The sequence below is a fragment of the Dunckerocampus dactyliophorus genome, chromosome 2, assembly GCF_027744805.1.
Source record: "Dunckerocampus dactyliophorus isolate RoL2022-P2 chromosome 2, RoL_Ddac_1.1, whole genome shotgun sequence".
In the NCBI taxonomy this organism is placed as follows: Eukaryota; Metazoa; Chordata; class Actinopteri; order Syngnathiformes; family Syngnathidae; genus Dunckerocampus; species Dunckerocampus dactyliophorus.
The window spans coordinates 28975573-28981678 of NC_072820.1; positions in this window are offsets into that span (position 1 = coordinate 28975573).

Here is a 6106-nt window from a genome sequence, read left to right on the forward strand (position 1 = left end):
ACTCCATCTCAGCCATGGCATGTCAGCTGAGCTCTGCTGGCTCAGTAGCCAGTCTCTGTGCAGTGTGAAAGGTACGTAATGTAATCCAACATAATGTCTCACAACATGACTGATGCCTAGTGATCACAATAATACATGTAACTCGTCTTTCAATATTTTTTGACTAATAACAGGCCATAGTCAACCACAAAATAGCAATCATTTATTAATATTTGAAAAAACGCAATATAGTGATGGAGCCATACAGTAGTGAGGGAATAACTTTCTACCACTTTCCAGCAGTCTGGCGCTCACATACATGTAAGCCACACCCTTGTTCATTTGTTGTTTAACCTGGTCGGATGTTAATAGTTGCATTCAATGAGGCAGATTCTGTGGAAAATTAGTTATCTTGCTGGAAATGACATAACAGTGGTCATGTAAGCTGAATACTTTGAATGGGGGCGCATTTTATTCACTTGCTCAAAATCTCAAGTATTTTCAAGTCATCAGACTAAAGTCCAAGCCATTACAGCGTCAATAGGATGTCAAAGTCCAAGTCGGGTTGCAACGTCAGGAGTCCAAAGTCATCAAAATTGTGAGCTGAGTCTGACTGGATTCCAAGTCGCGTGACTTGAGTCCACACCTCTGAAAATACATGAATACCGCCAAATTGAGTATTATTGTCACACTCTGCTGTGACACGCGTTGGTTTTTGGGCCTTGATCTTTATTGTTTGGTATTATGTCCTTTTTGTTTTGTTTGCCTTTTCAGACATGGACCCGCCCTGAGTCAGGCAGAGCTACTGTACTTGGCGGGCGCAGCTGTTCCCTATCAGCCATACCTTCTTTTTGACCTCAGCGGCCGCAGGAGGGTGCTGGATTATTTTCCCTCATGGACGCCACTCCATGACCTCTTTGTCTGCAAGACTTCTAGTTTACCTGTTTAGCACTATGCTGCTAGACCTGTAGCCCATCTGACTCTCAGGCAGTTTTTAGCTCCCTTTTGTACTCTTGTTTTACTCTTAGTCACGATGCTTCTGTTTTCTCATTGTTTGTGCACCGTAGTTTTTTGTTCCTCTTACTTGCCCTGTGATTGCACATCATAAAGAGACTTTTTCTTAACTGAGCTGGCCTTGTTACTGCATCCTGGGATTCGACCTTGTAACTACGACCCCCAGCCTGACAATTATTATATTTGTACCGGCAGTTGATTAATACAAGAGTACCTAATGAAGTGTCCGGTTGCTGTGAAGGCAATTGGGTGTACGTCTTTAAATAAGGGGGCAAAGTGATGTTACTGGTTTAAGGTAATCTCTCTTAATTGATAATAACGGAATAATAATTGCGCCATCACATGAGGAGTCAGGAGGATTAACATTAGCTGCCAATTACGCGCTCATAATCGCTGTGACTCAGCTCACGATTTCTATCTTCCTGTGGGGGCTTTTTGGGGTTGCAACTTTAGCTCAGATCACGACTGATTTCCTTGTTGAGCCTCCCGAATCCATTATAGTGTGTCATTTGTATATGTGTGTGTGTGTGTGTGTGTTTGTTTACAGGCCAATGTCCAAAAATGTTGACTTTCCAAGCGTTAAAGTGTGCTCACATGCACAGATGAGCCAATCAAATGAGAAGCAAAAAGAACATTGATCACAGCCTTTGCGTGAAAGTGACCACAGAAGGCCTTTGTAGTACACATTGTGGACGTTATTTGTGTCGTCATTACAAAGCTTAATCGTGATCATCTGCTTTTCTCAAAAGCACTCTGGGAACAAGACGAACCATAAAGGTTGTCTGTCATTTCAGTCCATAATAACAGTCTTTTCTTACATGACAATGTTTGATTGATGGGCGACTGTGAGGTTTTTTCCTTAAAAGTAATGATAAATCTTTCTTGACGTGAAACCATATCTTCTACTGTACTTGCTGTATGAACACGATGAAGCCATACATGTAAACGGAATATGGCTTTGAAAATACAATACTACATTTTGCCACCAAAGTGATCAAGTTTGTCATTATTTTGCAGTACTTCAGTGTATTAAGGTTAGAGGGAAATAACATTCTACTAATTACTGTCCACTTTTTGCCAAAATTTTGCCACTTTTATCCCACAGAGGTTAGGACTAGAAAGTACGCCGAACTTGACAAAATTAAGTAACCTTGAAAATATGTCAACATTCTACACATTGGACTTGTTTTGGATGAAATCCTACAGAATTGCAAGTACCATGGAAGCACCTAAAAGTAATGCTGTGTTTTTTAATGCGTCTGTAGATTACGGTCAAACTTTTATTTTCACACATCCCAGTTTTTGCGTGATTCGACCAAAAATTTGCTTCAGTTGTTGTACAATATAGTACATAAATGGTCTGTTGGCCCTGTACCGTATCAGTCCACAAAATCGAGAGCCCAAACAAAGCAACCATGAGTTGCTGAGTCACCGTCCATGCATTTTTTTCATCGAGCATGACTGCTAAATAACCTCCCATGGGAGCAAAGGTAGTTACGGGTGCCAGCAGTTTGATAAAGAGATGAGAAACACTACTGAATTCGATCACGCTGGGATGTACAGGAAGTCCGCATCAACAATAAGTTCCATCCATTTGTCATAATTATTTCACATTGTTCTCTGCATGTAAAACTACAGTCTCTATAAAATCCTTTTATGTAATATTTTTGAGTGTCTGGAACAGACTCATTGGGTTTACATAATTTCCTGTGAGAAAAATTTCCTCGCTTAAAATGTACTCATACTGTATTTTCTTCATTTCCAGACATGCAGTTAAAAATTGTTAGAAAAATGCAGAAGTGTTTCTACTAGTAGGATTTGTTTTTTTATACCACCAATCACATGCTGCTTTACACATAATCAGTGGCCAAAAATCACATTTCCCAATGTGAATCAGAGGACATGTTTGATTGACGGGCCGCATCATTTGACATTTTTAGCACGCCACCACCTGGAAAGGCAAATGGCTGTACTCCTGCCGGAAATACTGGGTACTGGAAAGAGGAGTGGTGACACATATTCTCACATGCAGTCGTCCTAATGAGTGCGTTTACACAACAAGTTTTCCCACAGTTTCAATGATGACTTTGACCTTGAAGAATTTGATTTTGTCACGCTTTGCAGATAATTTTTTTCCACATTTTATTTGATATTTTCTGGATGGCGGCGTCATGCTCGTACTCTTTTGTTGCATCTCAACATCACTCCTGGAGATAAAATACAACTTTGGATATAGCATTTGGACGCTTGAGTAATGGATCACCTTTCCCCCCTCCCCCGTGCAACCAAACAGCTGTTCATGGAAGGTGGGGTCATGTTTCACGGCCTGTTTGCGCTAAAAGCCCTTGCAAATGAGAAATGTGACAACACAATGACAAAACCATGGTGAATCATAAGTCTGGTTTTACTTGACTGATTTTCACCATTTTCACCATTTGAAGACTTGCAGGCAGTTTGAAGTCTGCACTTTCGACTTGAGCTGAAAGGGAGCATCATCATGCTACGCCACCTATCATGCTGCGCCCGCAAGTTCAAAGACTCCTAAAAGTTAATGCCCCAAGTTGTTGTGACATATCCATGCAGACAAATCACTTCTAATAAATTACAAATATCCATCTAGTAGTTTCATATTTATGCAACCTTTTTCCTAAGCAAACAAAAAAAAACACACACAGCTTATGTCAGGATTGTGTGCTGCGGTACTGCCTTCTACTGCTTCTCTGTTGCAGCACACTCCTGAGCACCCTGATTGCTGATCATCTTCACCTGTGCCTGATTAGTTGTTCTATTTAAGCTGTGTGCTTACTCACATCCAGTGCCAGATTGTCCCTTTGCTACACCCTGTTCAGCTCCTTCCAGCTTGTCCTTGTGCATTGTGTTTTGGCTTTCTGACCCTCGCTCGGCTTCCCTGTAAGTACCTACCTGCCTGCTTGACGTCTTCAGCAGTAGCTGTATTTTTGGTACTTTCTGCTAGTTTTTTGTTAGCAGCTCTTTTCGTTACTTGTTCGTATTTTTCCCTGCTCAGCTCACCTTGCAAGCAGTGTTTTTTGTTACTATTTCCCGCGACTAGGTCCGGATGTATTTTTGTTGTACTTTGTTTCTTGTGTTGTTTTTGGTACCCTTTTGTTGTCCATTTTTGTATTAAAGACTTTTTCTGTTTCACTTATCCGACTCTGCATTTTTGGATTCCTGTCTCACGGCCTTGGCCGTTCATAACAGCTTATTTATTTACAGTCTCACTGCATCACAAACTTCAGGTTGCGTATTAAACAAAAGACCAGATGTGACGCAAGAAAAACGGGCTGACATCGAAGGAACACATACTGTACAGATGGGTGGCCGCTATAACTAACGTGAGCCCAATTGATGTTCCAGCTAAGGCAGCCGTAATTAGGCATGACAACTGGAGCCACTACAACTGAGGTGTGACATCATGCTGTCATCCAAGGAATTTTATGCGTGCTTATTAATTATAGCCAGAGCATACATTAGCCACACGTTTAGCGCCGCAACTAGATCAACAGACAACATTTAACCTCCTACGACCTGGCGTCCACATGTGTGGACATCACATTTTTGGTTGTCAAGACTACAATGTTAAATTTTGGACTACAAGGGCCTGGCATCCACTTATGAGGACGTTAAACTGCCACCTGGTGGTGAAAGAAGAGTGTAACAAAGCACATGTAAAATTCAAGATGGCTGACAACCCACCCTAACATTCAGATGGCTCCTCCCAATCCAAAAGTTGACCAGATAAAAAATTCAAACAAATTTCATGGCTGATTCTTGCTCAGATATGTCTAGAAGTGTTCAATGTGTGTTGTGGAAGTTGAATTTTGCAAAAGTAAGAAAATTTGACAATTTACCATGCTGCTAAACTTGATGTACACATATGTGGACAGAGGGACTTAGTTTTGTTGATTTTGTTGAACATGTCCACAAATGTGGACAGAGGGAGTTGGTTTAGAATTTGTATTTTGGGATGATTTTGTTAGAAAACGTCATTTTATACAGTACAAACAAATATGGCATGTTTTAAAAATAAATCTATGTAGATTTGTTTTTGGTTTGAAACAAAATGGGTTTTTTCCAAGAGCGTTATTCTCTGCAACAAGTAATGGAAATGCTGGGGTTAATTGGTGGAGACAACTCCGAGGTGGAGGATTTATCAGTCATCGATGATCCTGTGGGAGATGCTGGATATCAACCTCCTCCCACCAGCAGTGAGGAAGACAGTAGTGGGTGTGAGGACCACAGCCCTGTCAGCCTATCAGGGGACGCAAACGTTTGCGCAAGGAATTACAAGGGATATCGGTCAGATCGTGACATTGCCACATCACGCACCCCCAGGCTTCGCTCTCAGACACCGCAGGAAGAGGCTGATGTCTCAGGCAATGTCTCTGAAGATACAACACCAGGACCCAGCCATGAAGAACAGTCCAACAAAGGGTACCAAGTGGTTTGACAATAAACCAGTGTTGATGTCTACTGTACATGCTCAAGAGCCAGAAGACACGTGCCAGAGATGGGACAAGAAACTGAAGCGGTATGTGACCATCTCTCGACCATGTGTTATCCGTGAATACAACTCCAAGATGGGTGGAGTTGACCTTGTGGATAGAATGATCAGCTACTATCGAATGAGTGTCCGGACAAAAAAATGGACACTGCGGATGCTGATGCACTTTACCGATCTGGCTTTAGCCAACAGCTGGCTACTGAACCGCAAAGACCTCACTCTTAATGGCACACCAAAGAAGAACATCATGCAGTTCCTTCAGTTCCGCATTGGAAGTGGCCATGACCTTATCTCAGAAAGACAATGACAACTCTGACTTTTCGGAGCCGGAAGATGACACAGAAGTTTCAGTCCAAGGGAAACAGCGTCCAGTGCAGGCAGTGCCCCAAATCTCATTCCGCAGGAAGGCTAATTCACATCTGCCAGAAGTGGTACACTCAAAGAACGCATCACGATGCAGAGCAAAAGGATGCTCAGGCAAAACTCAAGTGCAGTGTGTTACATGCAAGGTGTTCCTCTGCTTACAGGCAGATCGCAACTGTTATGCTGCCTTTCATACATAGGCATGAACATTTTCCCAAGGGGAAAAAA